Source organism: Columba livia, chromosome W, assembly GCF_036013475.1.
Source record: "Columba livia isolate bColLiv1 breed racing homer chromosome W, bColLiv1.pat.W.v2, whole genome shotgun sequence".
Lineage (NCBI taxonomy): Eukaryota > Metazoa > Chordata > Aves > Columbiformes > Columbidae > Columba > Columba livia.
In genome coordinates, this window is record NC_088641.1 from 13,422,969 (window position 1) to 13,442,062 (window position 19,094).

Sequence of the window (19,094 nt, forward strand, 5' to 3'; positions counted from 1 at the left end):
TATACCCACTCAATTCCGTGTTCTTTGGCCCAATTGTCTATAATACTGCTTCTGAAATGAGTACCATTGTCCAATTCAATTCTTTCTTGCGTACCGTGTCGCCAAAGGACTTGGTTTTCAAGGCCCAAGATAGTATTCCGGGCTGTAGCATGAGGTACGGCATATGTTTCCAAACATCCGGTGGTTGCTTCCACCATTGTAAGTACATAACGCTTACCTTGACGTGTTTGTGGAAGTGTGATATAATCAATCTGCCAAGATTCTCCATACTTATACTTTAACCATCGCCCCCCATACCATACAGGCTTTAACCGTTCAACTTGTTTGATTTCAGCGCAAGTTTCACAATCATGAATAACCTGTAAAATAGTGTCCATAGTTAAGTCCACCCCTCGATCGCGAGCCCATTTATATGTTGCATCTCTACCTTGATGCCCGGAAGCACCATGGGCCCATCGAGCTAAGAAAAGTTCACCTTTATATTGCCAGTCCAAGTCCACCTCAGCTACTTTAATCTTAGCAGCTTGATCTGATTGTTGGTTGTTTAGATGTTCCTCGGTGGCTCGACTTTTAGGCACATGAGCATCTACATGACGAGCTTTCACAGGCAGGCTCTCTAGCCGAGCAGCAATGTCTTGCCACAGTGTGGCAGCCCAAATGGTTTTACCTCTGTGCTGCCAGTTGCTTTTCTTCCATTGCTGTAGCCACCTCCATAAGGCATTTGCTACCATACATGAGTCAGTGTAGAGATAAAGTATTAGCCACTTCTCTCGTTCAGCAATGTCCAAAGCCAGCTGGATGGCTTTCACTTCTGCAAATTGACTAGATTCACCTTGTCCTGCAGTGGCTTCTGTAACTCGTCGTGTGGGACTCCACACAGCAGCTTTCCACCTTCGATGTTTTCCTACAACACGACAGGATCCATCTGTGAACAGTGCATACTGCTTATCAGTCTCTGAAAGAGTATTATACAGTGGTGCTTCTTTAGCACGTGTTACTTCTTCCTCATCTGGAGACATTCCACAGTCTTTGCTTTCTGGCCAGTCTGTAATCACTTCTAAGATCCCTGGGCGATTGGGACTTCCAATTCTAGCTCATTGCGTGATCAATACAATCCATTCGCTCCACGTAACCTTGGTTGCATGATGTGTAGAGGGAACTGTCCCTTTGAACATACAGCTCAGCACCAGCAGTTGAGGTGCTAGGAGGAGCTGTGCTTCAGTACCGATCACTTCTGAAGCAGCTCGAACTCCTTCACATGCTGCTAGTATCTCTTTTTCAGTTGGAGAATAGTTGGCCTCAGATCCTTTGTATCCTCGACTCCAAAAACCTAAGGGTTGACCTCGGGTTTCTCCTGGTGCATTCTGCCAGAGGCTCCAAGTAAGTCCATTATCTCCGGCTGCGGTGTAGAGCACATTTTTAACATCTAGTCCAGTCCAAACTGGTCCAAGTGTCACCGCATGAGTTATCTCACGTTTAATTTGTTCAAAGGCTTGTTGTTGTTCAGGGCCCCACTCAAATTGGTTCTTTTTACGAGTCACTCAATAGAGAGGGCTCACAATCTGGCTGTAGTCAGGAATATGCATTCTCCAAAAACCTACAACACCCAAGAAAGTCTGTGTCTCCTTTTTATTAGTAGGTGGAGACATAGCTGCAATTTTGTTGATCACATACATTGGGATATGATGACGGCCATCTTGCCGTTTTATTCCTAAAAACTGTATCTCTCGTGCATGTCCCTTGACCTTGCTTCGTTTTATGGCAAAACCAGCATCCAAAAGAATCTGAATTATTCTCTCACCTTTCTCGAAGACTTCTTTTGCTGTGTCACCCCATACGATGATGTCATCAATATATTGCAAGTGTTCTGGAGCTTTACCTTGCTCCAGCCATGGTCTGGATCAGTCCATGGCAGATGGTAGGACTGTGTTTCCACCCCTGAGGCAAGTGATTCCACGTGTACTGGATGCCCCTCCAGGTGAAAGCAACCTGCGGCCTGTATTCTGCTGCTGAAGGATCAAAGAATAATCCATTAGCAATGTCAGTTGTAGCATACCACTTAGCTGCCTTTGACTCCAGTTCAAATTGCAGTTCTAGCATGTCAGGCACAGCAGCACTCAGTGGTGGTGTAACTTCATTCAGGCCACGATAGTCTACAGTTAGTCTCCACTCGTCACTAGACTTACGCACTGGCCAGATTGGGCTGTTACAAGGTGAGCGAGTCTTACTGATCACACCCTGGCTTTCCAATTGACGGATCAACTTCTGGATAGGAATCAAAGAGTCTCGGTTGGTGCGATAATGCTGGCGATGCACCGTCATGGTAGCAATTGGCACCTGCTGATTGTCAACCATCAGCAGTTCTACGACAGAAGGGTCATCTGAAAGACCAGGCAAATCAGACAGCTGTTCAATTTTCTCAGTGTCCACAGCTGCTATACCAAATGCCCACCTATACCCTTTGGGGTCCTTAAAATACCCTCCCCTGAGGTAGTCTATGCCAAGGATGCACAGAGCATCTTGACCAGTCACAATGGGATGCTTTTGCCAGTTTTTTCCAGTTAGGCTCATTTCAGCCTCTGCAACAGTCAGTTCCTGGGATCCCCCAGTCACTCCAACAATATTGATGGATTGCGTTCCTTTATAATTAGAAGGAATTATGGTGCACTGAGCACCAGTGTCCACTTAAGCTTTATACTCCGGGGCGTGTGTTGTACCAGGCCATCGTGTTTGTACAGTCCAATAAACTCTGTTATCCCTTTCCTGCACCTGGTTGGAGGCAGGGCACCTCTAATTTCTGTTTTGCACAGTCTCTGGGTGTGAATTAGAGGTTCCTTCAAGAGCATCAGAATCTCTTCTGCTCCTTTTGTAAACTGGAGCAGCCACCTTCCTAAGAGTTTTTCCTTTTATCTCACATACTTGTTCCTGAAGTTCTGAGGTAGGTCTTCCATGCCACTTATTCATGTTTTCTCCCTGCTCATGTAGGAAGAACCACAGTGAACCTCTTTTTGTGGGCTGTCTCTGTCCTCTCTCTCGAGATTGGAAACGCCTTCTCCTAATAGCTGAAACATAGGTTCTTACAGGTTGTGAATGGTATGTGTCTTCTCTGAGTTCTTTGATTTCTTGCAACAGCTTTTCAAACCAGTCATCAGATTTTTCACACAGTTTCTCCACAGCAGAGACACAAGCCCGTAGAGAACCGGCAAGGCTGTCCTCAAAGTCCTGGAGCTGCTCAATCACTTCAGTAATATTTTGTACACCTCCAGATGACCAGACCATTCCTGCCAATGACTTAGCACACACAGGTGGTGCACTTTGTACAAATCTGCGCCACAGAGGTTGTGTACAATTGATTCTATCTGGGTCTGTCCCCTCTTGGCTGTTTGGTTCAAAATACATGATCTCTTGCACAGCTAATTCTCTCAGGAACTGGATACCTCTCTCCATAGTATTCCATTTCCCTAACTTGGAGATTCAATCTTCCTTGTAGGGAAATCTTACTTTCATAGCTGCCAGGAGTTGGGTCCAGAGGGTAGTGGCGTTAGACTCTCTTGAAATTGCCCTATAAATGGTGGAATCTTTTGACAGATATCCCAGCTGCCTGGCTTCCAATTCAATTGTTTCTGCCCCATTGTCCCAGCATTGGAGCAGCCAAGTTAAAATATTCTTGCCTTCACGACGACTAAAGTCTTTTCGCAGATCTCTCAGCTCACCTGGAGAAAAGGACCGAGTGGTGGTCACTTCATCTCCTCCCTGTCCTGATGATGCCCCTTGGGTTGATGTTGGCCCTGTGCCATCATCTGCTGCACGGGCAGTCTTTCTAGTGACTTTCTTACAACCAGCAACTGATGCTGATATGGGTTCACCATCATTTGATTCATTTCCAGTGTCTGAATGACTGTCACAGTGATTGCTGTGATTACAGCAGCAACAGTGCCCAGTGTGTGAAGAAGGGGGGGCTGCCTTGTTAGCCTTTGAGGCTGGAGAAGTAATGTTATCTGCAGCGACCTTGGCAGAGGAACTCTGAGTAGGAGCTGTAGCTTCAGCCTGTGAAGCTGCGGTTGGGGGGCCAGTGGCTGCAGGGGCAGCTTTTGCTGTTTTGCGTTTTCTTGAGCGGCTAGGAGTGCTTTTTGCTAAAGCTTCCGAAGACGCGCCGCAAATCTCAGGACTAAAAAGAGATGCAAACCTCCGATTGAACCTCATTTCTCTTAACAGTAGCACAAACTGACACACATTCAGCAAACCAGATAACACCATCACAGTTCTCTCAAAGCTCCAAGGATGTTCAAAGCTCTCTAAAACATTTGCAAACTGTCCTAGCGAAAAAACGAAAGTATTGTTAGTCAGCCTTTCTAAAGATTTGCTTGACCAATTAGCAAACACAGAACCATATTGCTCTTTAATCTCTCCCGGACGCTTTTCAAGGTAAAGTAGAAACGAGTAGAAATTCATTAGCGGCTGCAGTATAACGAAATAAACCAGTGCCAAATCACACAGTATCATCATAACCATAGTCCAGTTTCTTGTTTTTATATAATGAATACCATCAACATCTACTATTAATTGAGTTAGTATATCAGAAGTTAGATTAACCTATTTAAGAGACCAATAGCTTAACTTTGATATGTCTCCTAAAGCTTTACCAAGACTAGGGAGAAGAGTGCAGTAGATACTATGGTAGCAATGTCTCATAATTTTACCTCATCTTTGCATTGATTATCTAAGTGTGATATTGCCCTTTTGGCTCTCCTGCTATTTGTTCAAATTGCCATTCTCCACAGAAGGTACACCACCTACTTGCTAATAGGTCTGTGAGCATCTATAAAACTAAATTAGGATCCACGGTTTACATCTGAAACAGTCCTCACAACTTATCTCCCTCCTGTCCATCTGCATCTGTTGAATCTTTGCTGTCTTTATTCAGCCATGGCTTGACCCATTTCGCGAGAATTCCACTTCAGTCCTTGGCCTGTAACGACACAAGCATAACCTTTTCCCCAGGTTATCAATTGATGTGGCCTTTTCCATTGACCATTAATGAGTGATTTGACCATAACTAATGTAGGTTCTTTCTCATTTAGCATGGTTTTGGGTCATACTTGCAAAGTGTTTCATCACATACAGTGCTTTTGACAACTGGTTTTGTGGTGTTTCCCCTACTTCTCCCCCCTTTTTTTAAAAAAAAAAAAAAAAAAAAACCACAAATAAACAAACAAACAAAAAGTTTGGAATCGATACGTGCATTGGACCTTGACTATGTACTCAGAATCACAAATCAAATTTAGAGGTTCCTCCTTAAAAAGCTCTAAGTAACGTAAAGCTGCGCCAAGTTCTGCTAATTGGGTTGAACCTTCAATAATTTTTACAGAATGATGCCAACTGTTATCTTCATGCCAGACCACTACAGCTTTATGAGACTTCCCAGAACCATCAACAAAAACTGTGCAAGTATGTAGGATCAGACCAAATGCAAGTATGGTCTGTGACCTGATGTTAAAGACTTGCAGGTTCTGCAGCAATTTACATTTAGGCATGCCAAAAGATGTGCTGTTAAGAAAACCAGCTAGTGCAATTTACAAGGACACAGATTGCAAATAAAAAAATCAGAATTAAATTTCACCAATGGTACATATATGACAAAAGGATCATGGCCTATTGAAACTTAAATTCATGCCCTGCTTTTCTTGATCAGAGTAACAATCAGTATATCAGTCTGTTAGCATTCTCATCATACTGTCCCACAATAGCCACAGGTTGTTTCTAGGTTGTAGCTATAATTAGACAAATCTGCAAGTCCAATCGAATACAGTTAGCTTGTAAGGTTGTCATAAATTTATTCATCAAAGTTTCTAACTCCATTTTGGCTGTCATATTCATTGGATATTGTTTTTCCTTACTGGACTGAAGTCTTGTTTCAGTTCTATCAGTGTAGCGTTTTCTTTATTGAAACATTGGCTGTTAATACTAGTGAAAATACAGCATTTGAAATTTTCTTGGAGATTTCTCACTTGCAGTAAGCAGATCTGCACCATCCAAGCAGCTTCTTGTAGGACATGCAACTAAACAGAATTCTCAGAAAATGTTATTTGAGCTTACAATTTACTTAACAAATCTTGACCCAAGAGAGGTATAGGGCTTTCTGGCAAATACAAGAATTCATATGGTAAAACTTTGTTCCAAATTTGGCACTCCATTGGTCTCAAAAAAAGGTCTTTCTTTTTCTCTTTCTTTCTTTCTTTCTTTCTTTCTTTTTCTTTCTTTCTTTCTTTCTTTCTTTCTTTCTTTTTCTTTCTTTCTTTCTTTCTTTCTTTCTTTCTTTCTTTCTTTCTTTCTTTCTTTCTTTCTTTTTCTTTCTTTCTTTCTTTCTTTCTTTCTTTTTTTCTTTCTTTCTTTCTTTCTTTCTTTCTTTCTTTCTTTCTTTCTTTCTTTCTTTCTTTCTTTCTTTCTTTCTTTCCCATGATCTCAAAAACTATCAAACTATCATGGTGAATTTACTAAGAAATCTTTTACAACTAGTTACCACAGAATAAGTCCATTAACAAATTTTTGGCTTAATTTCCCAGTTTCATTAGAACTACAGATTTGCAGGGATCCCTTTAAACTTCACCCTCAGACTGCTCCATTCAGTATTACAACATTGCTGCAGTGGGGGGGAGAGAAAACCCCCCTTTCACTGCCTTGAAAGCAGGCAGCCAGGTTTTTCCATTTTTTTTTCCTTTCTCTTCTTGCTACAGTTTAGATATAGCCAAGGCCACGCAGGTGGCGTAATTGTGGGTACAAAGTAGTAGGCTCTGGCAAACTCCTTAGTTAAAATGAGCTGAGTTTATCTTGCAGCTTGACACAGGCCTAAAATTTATGTTCAAACACAGGCCTGGGATATTTTGCTTTTTTGTTTTCCCATTTCATTCCAACCATAATACACTTTATATGCAATTCCAAGTAGCTCAGCAATAGTTACATTCCTTAGCTCCATTTACCTTTCACAGTTTACAGATGTCAAAAACCAGTATATTAAACATCAATCCATTATTCCATTTTCCTAGATCCAAATCAGTTCATATTCTAGCAACTTTTAAATACAACCTCCTTCAAGTTCACATCCATCATAGCATTTAGGTGAGGGGTTTTTGTTTGTTTGGGTTTTTTTTTTTGTTTTGGTTTTTTTTTTTCAATGCGAATCAGAGTTTAACAATTTAAATTCTTTTCTGGTTTCAAAATTACTAGGTAACAATATAAGCAATTACTCTAATGTGTAAGGATGCATCCTAAGGGGGAGCAAGGTGGAATTTTAGCAGTGAAATTTAGTAGTGGAAGTGGAGTCCTTGTCTAATCAGGCGAGTGTGAGTCCTTGCCTAAACCAGGCGAGTGATAGTGTACCCTGGAGTCATAGGGCTCTGGTGTGTTTCTTGTGAGGGTGTGCATGCACACTGTGGATCCTCATTATTCTCATTTTGCTGCACCCCAATAATCTCCTCAACTGATATCCAAACCTATATTCTACGTTGTCAGAGTGCTAACTAATTGTATAAACCCTGTTTTAGTTGGTTTGTTGGCTGCACTTCTCAGGCCAGAATAAAGTCTGTTTTGGAACTTGTTGTCTGCCTAAAACTGACTTTGAGGTGCCTCTGTGACAGACATGTAGACGAACTCCTGCTTTTCGGCATTTCGAAACAGAGCTCATTTGTCTGATTATGGACCTCAGGCACAGAGACCAAATCCTGTGTTTTGGTATCTCGAAACTATGCTCATTTGGTGGATTTTGGGCTCCGCACCAGAGACTCAATCCAGTGTTTTCTGGTCTTGAAACCAGGTTCATTTGGCCAATTTTGGGGTTCAGGCATGGAGACCAAGTTCTTCCTAGAATAAAGGGGGAAGGAGGCAGTACCAGGCCAGTCAGTGATGAGCAGCAGGATGGCACACCAAAACTCGAGGAGGTGCATGTCTCCCCAGGGAGGTAGTCACAGCCCCAATCCTGTCAGTATTCAAGAAGAGACTAGACAACACCCTCAGACACATGGGGACGTCAGTCCAAGTCCTATGTCTGTGATTCCTGCTTTGTTGTGAGAAAGAGCAGGAGGCTGCACCTGTCTGAAGCCTTCAAATGCAGGTGAGCTCAGCAGGCCCGATGATGATCTTACCAGGGCTGAATTCTGCAGTGCCTACATCCCTGCTTGCATTACCTCTGTATGGGAACTTAGGTACTACTTTGGAGATCTCCCAGTAGAGAGGTAACTAAAATAAAACTTACTCTTTGCAACTGCATTCATGGCCTCTGGTTCTTCTTGAGACATACCTGCGCTTATGCACACATTTGGCGTTAGTTGCCAGTCTCTATAAACAGCCATGCTGTGGTTTGCAAAAACACCAGGGACAGGGGAGGCCTCGAGGGTGACTCTCCATATTCCGGGACAGTCCAGTTTGGAGCTCTGGGCCCCCGTGGCTGCTCTCCTATCTGAATTGTCTCCGCCAGAGGCAAGGCCTGAGGTTGATGATGGGGTGGTGATTACCCCCCAGGTAATCGAGGCGGTTATGCTAAAGTTTCTATGGAGAGTGGCATTGACGACTTCTTGCAAATTAGCAGGGAGATTGGGATAGTTATTCATTACCGGTCTTAGAGCTCTTGATCGTGAAGTTGCTGCATTGCGGAGTAAAATAAGAGAACTGGAAAAGGAGGTTGAGATTTTACAGGATGCAAAGGCGATTGCACAAGAAGTAATTACTGTTCAAGCAGAGCGGTGCTATGAGCTGCAAGATAATGTAAACTGGTTGTGGACGTCTGTTACAGGCCACCAGATCAGGCTGAGGAAGTTGATGAGGACTTCTATGGGCAGTTGAGAGTGGCCTCACAGTCACAGGCCCTGGTTGTGGTGGGGGATTTTAACTTCCCTGATGTTTGCTGGAAGGACCATTCAGCCAGCCAGCCACAGTCCAGGAGATTCCTCCAGTGCATTGATGATAACTTCCTCATGCAGATGGTGGAGGAGCTGACTAGGAGAGGTGCACTGCTGGATCTCATCCTCACTAACAAGGAGGGTCTGGTCGAAGCAGTAAAGGTTGAGGGCTGCCTGGGTTGCAGTGACCACGAGATGGTGGAGTTCAGCAAGTAGAATTGCAACCCTGGACTTTAGCAGGGCTAACTTTGGCCTTTTCAAGCAATTGCTGGGGGAAATCCCATGGGCAAGACTGCTTGAAGGAAAAGGGGCCCAAGATAGCTGGATTGCATTCAGAGATTGCTTCTTCCACGTTAAGGATCAGAGCATCCCCACACGTAGGAAGTCAAGGAAGGGAGCCAGGAGGCCTGCGTGGTTGAATAGGGATCTGTTGGGTATGCTCAAGCAGAAGAGGAGTGTGGAGGGGGTTTTGGTAAATAAAGACTTTGTTGATGAATTAGTCTGGCTCAAAGGAATCTCAAGGCCGCTTCGGGGAGCTGAGAGCAGAGTCCGCTGTGAGAAAGAAGGGCGTTCCACAATCACCGGGGTCCTGGCGTGGCGTGAATCATCGGACGTATCATCAGTGAGACTCCAGAGCACGGACAGTCCACGATACTCATTTAACGAATCCATGCTTGGAGCGTGGACGCGTGATTAGAATATAGTTACGTATATAAGGAGACTTGTTTCTGTAATAAATGGCTTAGCGTGATTCACATTGAATTAACTTGTTTTGCTGAGTCCTTATCTCGCTCTTACAAATGGTGACTCCGACGTGATACTCTGAACTGCGTACCACCGAGGTCGGGGAAAAGCCTGGAGCGGCCCAGCCGGAGGCAGATCAGCTGGACTGAAGACCGGGCGGAGGCGTACGGACGTTCCGCATTTTTTTTGAAGAAGTCACTGTAAAGGGTGAGCGGCTGGGAGCGGGAGGAGGGAAGAGTGAAGTTATGGGGCAAAATATATCCTCTGAGGAAGAAGCCATAGTTAAACTCCTGCATATTCTCTCTATGAGAGGACTTAAATATGAAGAAAGTAACATCCGTAGACTGTTGGTTTGGTGTAGAACTAACAGCTACCCGATAGAAGCTGAAAAAGCTTTAAAAATTGAACTTTGGAATGATATAGGGCAGAAGTTATGGGATCAGGTTAGCGACGGAGATGAAAAAGCTAAATCACTAGCGACTACTTGGAAGCTTATACTGTCCGCTTTAAAAGAACTTAAGTCCGAACGGGCTGCGGTTTCTGGAATTTTTACAGCGTTACAGCCTGATAAGAACTCTAAAAATAACTGTGAAGCTTATCCAGTTCTTGTCTTTGACCCCCTCCCTACCCCAACCCTTGTCGTACCATCAGCACCCCCGATCATACAGCAGTCTGGGGCGGGGGGAGGAAAATCATTCAGCAGATGGCCTCCGATACCATCACACCACCCTAAAGAGACCAAGCAGTCCAAGGAACTGGAGTCAGATAATTTGTCAAAAGAACTGTTGAAAGCTGAGAATGCTAAAGTCGTAAATAAGTGTAATATCAGTCCTTTTACTGATTCCTGTCTGCCTTTACCGCCTCCTACCCCTCTAACTCCTACGCCGGAGGAGAAGGAGTCGCCGGAAAAAAACTGGACTAAAGAACTGTGTGAAAAAATAGACCAGCTATCACTGAAAGAATCCAGCACTCGGGAAGGCGATTATTTTGATGGTGACGAGAAGGGGGGTGCAACGGGGGGTGCAACGGGGGATGCATCAGGGAGTTCGGGCTCTACCAATGATTATGACGTTAAAAGACATTGGCGAGGGATTATCAGAAATGCGATGATAGAAGGTGAAATGAGTGCATATCCAGTCTTTTACCAGCAAGATGAACAGGGTAATCAGAAAACTGGGTGGGCTGGGTTGTGTTGGGAGGAGGTAAAAGAGGCTAGAAAAGCGGTGCAGCAGTATGGATTACATGGAAAATATACACAAGGCTTTATTAATACTCTTTTTGATGGGCAAATACTAACTCCTTACGATTGTCGTCAGCTGGCTACGTTGCTACTAACACCAATGCAAGAGGTTCTCTGGAGAAGCAGGTGGATTGATGCTTGTGAGGAAGCAGCTATTTATAACTTAGACCGCAAGGAAGGAGATCTGTTGCGCCTTGCTTCGAAAGACAAGCTACTAGGGGAGGGAGAATTTGCTAACCCTCAGGTGCAGGCACAGTTAGATACTGCCATCTTGCGGCAGAGTTCCTCTCTTGCAAGACACACTCTCCGAACTCTACCGGAAGAAGGTGAAGCAGTCCCTCCGTACTCTCAGGTAAAGCAAAAGGACAATGAATCGTACATGGCTTTTCTTGAAAGTCTAAGGGAAGCTTTGGATAGGGCACCGATTGATACTAATGTAAAAGAACCTTTTTTGTTTGTTTGTTTGTTTGTTTGTTTTAAAAAAAAGGGGGAAGTAGGGGAAACACCACAAAACCAATTGTCAAAAGCATTGTATGTGATGAAATACTTTGCAAGTATGACCCAAAACCATGCTAAATCAGAAATAACCTACATTAGTTATGGTCAAATTACTAGTCAATGAAAAAAGCCTTTCCAATTAATAACTTGGGGAAAGGGTTATGCTTGTGTCATTACAGACCAAGGATCAAAATGGATTCCTGCGAAATGGATCAAGCCATGGCTGAACAAAGATAACAAAGATTCAACAGATGCAGAAGGGCAGGAGGGAGATAAGTTGTGAGAATTGTCTTAAATGCAAACCATGAATTCCTATTCAGTGTTATAGATGCTCCTAGACCCAGTAGTCTAAAAGCTTATTAGTAAACAAATAAGGTACCTTCTATAGAGAATGCTAATTTGAATAGATAGTAAGAGTTCCAAAAGGGTGATATTACTATTAGATAATCTATGCATAGATAAGATAAAAGTATAAGATATTTCTACCGTGGTAACTTAATTTAGCAACTGATAAGGTCTTAAAAGAAATATTAAGCTATAGATCTTTTAAGTATAAGTTTAAATATAAGATGATAAGTCAATAAGTTTATAAGTTAGATATAAGTTTAAGTTTTAAGATATTAACTCAATAATTAGCATATGCTGATGATATTAAGTACATTACTCTATAAACTGCACAGTTATAGATATTTAGGAGGTTAAGAGAAAATATTATATTAACTTGTCTGGTTATTTTGAATCTATTAAAATAGTGTGTTAATAAGGTTGTCATAATAGAATTAAGGTTTTAAGAACAGGCAGGTATTTGTTTGATCTTAATAAGTAAGGTTTAACTGTATTATATGTAATTGTAATTATGTTGTTAATCACATGTTCAATGTTGCAGTATGTTTCAAAAATGATTCGCCGTGCTGTTGATGGGGCCTGACTAATTCAAGAACAGAAAGGGGGAAGTGTGGAGGAGGTTTTGGTAAATAAAGACTTTGTTGATGAATTAGTCTGGCTCAAAGGAATCTCAAGGCCGCTTTGGGGAGCTGAGAGCAGAGTTCGCTGTGAGAAAGAGGGGCGTTCCACAATCACCGGGGCCCTGGCGTGGCGTGAATCATCGGACGTATCATCAGTGAGATTCCAGAGCACGGACAGCCCATGATACTCATTTAACGAATCCATGCTTGGAGCGTGAACGCGTGATTAGAATATAGTTACGTATATAAGGAGACTGGTTTCTGTAATAAATGGCTTAGCGTGATTCACATTGAATCGACTTGTTTTGCTGAGTCCTTATCTCGCTCTTACAGAGCAGAGTTTACAGGTCATGGAAGCAGGGGCTGGCCACTTGGGAGGAATATAAGGCTGCTGTTAGAGGATGTAGGAAGGCAGCTAGGATAGCCAAGGCCTCCTTAGAATTACAGCTGGCGAGAGGGGTCAAGGACAGCAAAAAGAACTTTTACAAATACATAGCAGATAAAACTAATACCAGAGGCAATGTAGGCCCACTGATGAATGGGGTGGGTGCCCTGGTGGCAGAAGATACAGAGAAGGCAGAATTACTGAATGCCTTCTTTGTCTCTGTCTACTCTGCCGGAGGCTGTCCTGGGGAGCCCTGTACCCCTGAGACCCCGGATGAAGCCAGGTCAATGGAGGAGTCTGCTTTAGTTGGTGAGGACTGGGTTAGGGAGCAATGAAATAGTTTGGACATCCATAAATCCATGGGTCCAGATGGGATGCATCCGCAGGTGCTGAGGGAGCTGGCTGAAGTCATTGCTGGACCACTCTCCAACATCTTTGCCAAGTCTTGGGAAAAGGGGGAGGTGCCCGAGGATTGGAGGAAAGCAAATGTCACTCCAGTCTTCAAAATGGGCAAGAAGGAAGACCCGGGTAATTATAGACCGGTCAGCCTCACCTCTGTCCCTGGGAAACTAACGGAACAGCTTATCTTTGGTGCCATCTCAAGGCATATCAAGGATAAGAGGGTTATTAGGGGCAGTCAGCATGGCTTTACCAAGGGTAAGTCATGCTTGACCAACCTCATAGCCTTTTATGAGAATTTAACAAGATGGATGGATGATGGCAGAGCGGTGGATGTGGTCTACCTTGACTTCAGTAAAGCCTTTGACACAGTCTCCCACAGCATCCTCACAGCTAAGTTGAGGAGGTGTGGTCTAGACAATAGAGTAGTGAGGTGGGTTGCAAACTGGCTTAAGGAGAGAAGCCAGAGAGTAGTAGTCAATGGTGAGGAGTCTAGTTGGAGGCCAGTATCTAGTGGAGTGCCTCAGGGGACAGTACTGGGGCCAATATAATTCAATATATTCATTAACGATTTGGACGAGGGAATTGAGTGTACTATCAGCAAGTTTGCTGATGACACTAAGCTGGGAGGAGTGGCTGACACGCCAGAAGGCTGTGCTGCCATCCAGTGAGACCTGGAAAGGCTGGAGAGTTGGGCGGGTAATAACCTAATGAAATTTAACAAGGGAAACATGTAGAGTCCTGCATCTGGGCAGGAACAAACCCAGGTTCCAGTATAGCTTGGGAGATTACATATTAGAGAGCAGTGTAGGGGAAAGGGACCTGGGGGTCCTGGTGGACAACAGGATGACCATGAGCCAGCACTGTGCCCTTGTGGCCAAGGCCAATGGCATCCTGGGGTGTATTACAAGGGGGGTGGTTAGTAGATCGAGAGAGGTCCTCCTTTCCCCTATACTCCACCCTGGTGAGACCACATCTGGAATATTGTGTCCAGTTCTGGGCCCCTCAGTTCAAGAAGGACAGGGAACTGCTGGAGAGGGTCCAGCGTAGGGCAACAAAGATGATTAAGGGAGTGGAGCACCTCCCTTATGAGGAAAGGTTGAGGGAGCTGGGTCTCTTTAGTTTGGAGAAGAGGAGACTAAGGGGGGACCTTATCAATGTTTATAAATATATAAAGGGTGAGTGCCATGAGGATGGAGCCAGGCTCTTCTCGGTGGCAAACAATGATAGGACAAGGGGTAATGGGATCAAGCTGGAACACAAGAGGTTCCACTTAAATTTGAGAAAAAGCTTCTTCTCAGTATGGGTGACAGAGCACTGGAACAGGCTGCCCAGGGAGGTTGTGGAGTCTCCTTCTCTGGAGACATTCAAAACCCGCCTGGACATGTTCCTGTGCGACCTCACCTAGGCGTTCCTGCTCCAGCAGGGGGATTGGACTAGATGATCTTTTGAGGTCCCTTCCAATCCCAAACATACTGTGATACTGTGATACTGTGGTTGCTAGCATTTATTGCTAAGGAACAAAAGGATAAGTATGCAAAAAGTGAGTTTTTGTGTTGTCAGGTTTGTGGTCTGTAAGAGTAGGTCCGAACAGTATTTGCCTGAACATCGCCATGAGGGACTGAATGGACAATTACTTGGAGAGAGGCCTGAGGAAAAGAATTGTGTTTCACAGGTCTCCCTGACCCGGGGGCTACCGGTAACAATCGCTGCTGTATGGACTTCACCTGCTGCTTCAGCCAAACTTGCCCCCCACCTCCTCCCTGTTACAAAGGCCAATGAAGAAGAACATGCCCAGAAGCTCGCCAAGGGTCCTGAGGTCACTCAGTGGACCAGAGAGAGACCCCTGAATGTGAGGCCACGCATGCGCAGATGGGTCCTGGCAAGCAGAGTGGAGATTTTTTTCCAGTCTGCGCAGTTAAGCCTGGATTGCGAAACAAAGGCAGAGATTTGGCCTCAAACAATGGGAGCGAGGGGGGGTGGAGAAGCATAAAAGATGACTCCCGAATGGACACCCTTAAGATCTTCCCACCAGAGGATCCCGGACCATGACGCAAGATCGGCAGGACTTTACGGGACCAGAGGGACACCTTTGGAACTCGTCTGGTGGTAATCAAATCCTCATTTCCACCTTTTTATTTTCTTTCCCTTTTTCCTTTCCCCTTTTTCTCTACTCTCTCTCTCTCTCTATCGCGTGCTGCTTCACTGACAAAATAATAAAGTAACACTGTTTGATTGAATTACAACCCTTTGGCATTTTGGTTGCCTTAATTTTACACTCTGAGATCAAGGTAAATGAACCATCACGAGTCCATCATCAAATGGACTGTGACAAGCACCTATGATTTTAATGTTCTGTTCCTGCATTATCACTTGTCATACTTATTTACTGTTTATTTTCTCTACATTTCTCATTTTCTAAAGTACAGCAAAATGTTTCTGTCTTTTATTTTATGTCTTATGAAAAGAGAAATTGAACTCACTACTTGGGCTTTTACTATGGCACTTCAGTTCTAAGGCAGGTGCCTCATAACCATCTCACTTTTGTCAGAAGTTCACAATGCATAGTTCCCATTATCTTTTCCTCTGCAGTAAAAATTGTTTCTTCATGGAAAATGAAAAAGTTGGTTTTAAAGATTCAAACAAAGATTTTAAAATATTAGGCTGGATATTTCAGCCCTAACTTTACTTAGAATTTTATTTCTGATACATTGCACATCCTATGCTTCTTTAAAATCATATGTTGAAAGATTTTTGAAGTTTCAAGGCGAAGTGAAGGAAAGCCAAAATTTAACCTGACTGTGCTGTGTCCTGGTGCATTCTCAATTGTATTATGCCATAGGTTATTACGTCTTGTGAAATTCAACTTATTCAACTTATTTAGCACTCTTCAGACCATTAAAACATTCTTAAAGATATGTTGCACTTTCCGATTACAGTTTTTGGCTCTTATTTGTGTAGTCTTGTGTTAACAGTCTGATTCTCAAGTACATTTCTTGGTGACACAGCTTTGTCTGTGTAGGGCTCTCACTACTAAGTACTTAACGGCTGATAAATGCCATTCTTAACAGGGAGTCCCAGTGCAGCAAGGTGAGTCGCAGCAAGTCACAGTGATGAGAGGTGAGTCATGGTGAGGCTAGTCACAGCAAGTCGCAGCGAGGAAAGTCACGGCAAGGTGAGGTGAGTGGCAGCAAGGCGAGGAGAAATGAGTGGTGGTGAGGCGACTTATGGTGTGAGTGGCGGCAAGGTGTGATGAGGTGACTTGTGGTGTGAGTGGCAGTGAGTCACGGAGAGGTGAGGCAAGTCGCGGTAAGGCGAGGTGATTGATGATGAGGCGAGGCGCAACGCAGTGAGGTGATGTGCAGTGAGGTGAGTTGTGGCGAGTCGCGACAAGGCAAAGCAAGTCACGGCTAGTTGCTGTGAGTCACGGTGAGAAGAGTTGCAACAAGTCGTGGTGATTTGAGTCAGTGCAGGAGAAGGCTGGGGAGGCACCAGTTAGAGAGGACAGTCCTGCATACCTGGTATGATGAAGGCAGTTGTTGGAAGGTGGATGCTCTGCACAGTCCTCTCAGTGGTGACCACATGGACAGTGACCTCCCCAGCAGCATTCCCCTTAATGTTTCTCACAACCTCCATCTCTGCTCTGCTGTCCATCACCTTACTTGGGCACAGAGTGAGTCACTGGAAGACAGCAAGAAAGAAATCAAGTTGGGTACAAGTACAAACATAACGTGGCTAGTTGCACTGAGGCACGGTGAGTTGCGGCGAGACTCAGAGAAGGGAGTTGTGGAGAGGCGAGTTGCAGTAAGTTACAGGGAGGGGAGTCACGGTGACAGTCACTTCACCAGTGCTTTAAGGAGTGGATTGGAGCCTTCTGGGAGGGGCTGTTCACCCAGGGTGAAGCAGGTTGTATCTCAAAGGTCTTAAGGCTTGTACATGTGGGCCTTTAAGTTTGGTCTACTTTTAATGGCAGGCTGTAGTTGGACTCTCGGTGGCATTCCTAAATAGAAAACAGACCTCTGGAATGGTTAAGCTACTGATCAGCATCTGGTTGACTTGTTTAATGATTTTTTCAGATGCAGAGGGACAATATGCACACCATCGAGCAATGGAGGAGGCAAATGGAGCGCAGTAAGAAGGTGTGTTGGTGCATGGTGTTGGAGGGAAGATGTGACTGGTAGCTACATAACTAAATTAGAGATTGGTTGTTTTTTATTTTGTGGGTGTGAAGCAATGAGCAAAACAAGGTTTCAGCACCACAGGTACTCAGGCAAGGTGAGCAATGAGTGGGGGTAGTGGTGAGGAGGAGCTTGGGGCTGGGACCTTCCCACAAGCACTACTGTAATTTTGTTTCTTGATACCTTAGGTGCCACAAGTGATGACGGCAGCTTTGGTGTCCCACTCTAGAAAGTTAACTCCATTCCAGCCACACCCAGCACAGTGGTGTTCAGGGGGATCTTCCAACCTGTGTTATTCTAGGATTCCATGAATCTTTTCCTTGCAGAGCTCTTTGAAGACAGAAGAGACCGAGGAAGAAGAAAAAACAGAGAGGCAGAAGTACAGATATAAGATGCACCAGTATAAATACAGTAACTCCTCTGAGGAATGTTTATCCACTCAAACCCTTGGTAGCAAATCTATTAGATAAACTTGATTCCAATTTCCAAAAACAGGAACTAAGGAAATCCCCTTTTATTACAGACATGCAACACAGAAGACCAGCGTTACCATGGTCCCAGACACACATAAACAGGTCTCTGGGTTAGACAGGCTGGGTTCATGTCTCTGGAAAAGTGTAGTGGATGCAGACATTCCTGGACAAACATGGTTATCACAGATAAAATGCCCAAAGCACAAGAAGTTCCTGAGATGAAGGTTTCTCAGGCATTGGAACTAGCTGCCCCATGAAGTGGTTGAGTCACCATCCCTGGAGGTGTTTAAAAGACATATAGATGAGGATCTTAGGGACATGGTTTAGTGCTGGAGCTAGGTCATGGTTGTATTTGAGGGTCTCTTCCAATCAAAATGATTCTATGATTCTATGAATTGGAAATTGCTTCTGAAGTGACATGGGTAACTTATTGCTTCCAACAGGAAAATGGTTGAATCAGCTTCTTCAGTGCAACTTTCAGCTCCTGGTTCCTCATGCTGTAGATGAGGGGGTTCACTGCTGGAGGCACCACCAAGTACAGAACTGCTATCACCAAGTCCAATGATGGGTAGGAGATGGAAGGGGGCTTCAGGTAGGCAAACATGGCAGTGCTGACAAACAGAAACACCATAACCAAGTGAGGGAGACAAATGGAAAAGGCTTTGTGCCATCCCTGCTCAGAGGGGATCCTCAGCATGGCCCTGAAGATCTGCACACAGGACAGCACGATGAAAACAAAACATCCAAATCCCATTAAGACACTAACCATGAGAAACCCAGCTTCCCTGAGATAGGTGTCTGAGCAGAAGAGCTTGAGGTTCTGGGGGATTTCACAGAACTGGTCCACAGTATTACCATAGCAGAGTGGTAGTGAAAAAGTATTGGCTGTGGGCAGCAGACCACTGAGAAACCCACTGCCCCAAGCAGCTGCTGCCATGTGGACACAAGCTCTGCTGCCCAGGAGGGTCTCATAGTGCAGAGGCTTGCAAATGGCAACCTAGTGATCATAGGACGTGATGGTGAGAAGAGAAAGCACTGCTCCAACCAAAAAGGCAAACAGGAATGTTGTCATTATCACTTAAAAAAAATCCTGTCTGCATTTGCTAACCTTTCAGTTTTAGGTCAGTCTGACAAAGAGTGACTTGCAAAACACCTAATCACAAACTACAAGGAATACTGTCCTTGCAGTGCAGACTTTCTGGAACTTCACAATTATGCTTGCTTTAAAACATATCTCCAGACTGTTAGGTAGTGTTCTTCAGTTGAATGTTGCTCATTATATGCTAAAATGAATATGTAATCAATATGCAAATGTATAACC